At 53.5% G+C, this 884-nt stretch overlaps 1 protein-coding gene across 1 annotated transcript in view; it reads left to right on the forward strand.

Annotated features, from left to right (window-relative positions):
- Positions 1 to 884, forward strand: part of ATF4 (activating transcription factor 4) — a 2,858-nt gene continuing 1,974 nt past the window's right edge. Inside the window, exon 1 of the mRNA XM_010075816.1 lies at positions 1 to 31. The gene's annotated coding sequence lies outside the window, so the exon portion shown is untranslated. The remainder of the gene's footprint in view (positions 32 to 884) is intronic.

An 884-nucleotide genomic window follows, 5' to 3' on the forward strand; every position in this document is an offset into this window, starting at 1 on the left:
TCAGCACACCCCCGGCATCTGCAACCATGGCGTGAGTATTGTGTGTGAGGGACGGGTATTCCCTCTTCTGGGTGTTGCTAGTCGTCCTCTTATCCCCTCTAAGTGGGCTTTGGGGAATGGTTTGTCACTCGTATGGTAATGAATGGTATGTCCTGGGAAAAAAGCACCTGGGTAGTAAGACGGGGTGTAGGGAGCGTTTTTCTGTGACTTCAACCTCCCCGGGGGCGGCGGGTGTCAGAAATAGAAGGAAATGCCAGTTCAGGAGAAATACCGAGAAATTCCTGTGTTTTCTATTGTTCAAAAAAATCTTGATTCTCCAAAGTGGGGGGATTTTCCATTTCATGAGGCTTTCATGGGAGTAAGAGCAGTACAGTCCTAGGGAGGGCTTCTTGACCCGCGTGGAGGGAATACTTCTGTGGCTGGGGATAAATGGGGCATCGGGGTTCCCAGTAAGTACTGCTTGGTATATCGTCCCGAGTAGATAAACGGGGGCTGTTAATAAGCTGCCAGCAGTGTTATAATCCTTTAATACTGTAGCGTTAATTTTGCCCTGATTGCCTTGGAAGGGTTTTGTAACTCTGTAACCTCCAGAAAAAAGTGCTGTGTGTTGCACTCCGTTGGGTTTCTCCCACAGACGCCCTGTTCTGTAAGTAGGTTCATTTCAGAGAGGTCCGTTGTCCTTTTCCCCCTCGTCTCCAGTGCTGTATCCCCGGTGTTCAGCACGGCTCAGCACTGTGCAGTGTGGGCGGCAGCCGGAACCGCCCGGTGCTGGAGCCCCGGTGGAAACGTGGCAGGATACAAAATGGCGGCCGCTGCCGGGGTGGGGAGAGGGACGCGCCAGGATCACGAAATGGCTGCGGCGGCTGGGGGGGGGGGGAGGCACG

The sequence above is a fragment of the Pterocles gutturalis genome, unplaced genomic scaffold, assembly GCF_000699245.1.
Source record: "Pterocles gutturalis isolate BGI_N339 unplaced genomic scaffold, ASM69924v1 scaffold38, whole genome shotgun sequence".
NCBI classification, from domain to species: Eukaryota; Metazoa; Chordata; class Aves; order Pterocliformes; family Pteroclidae; genus Pterocles; species Pterocles gutturalis.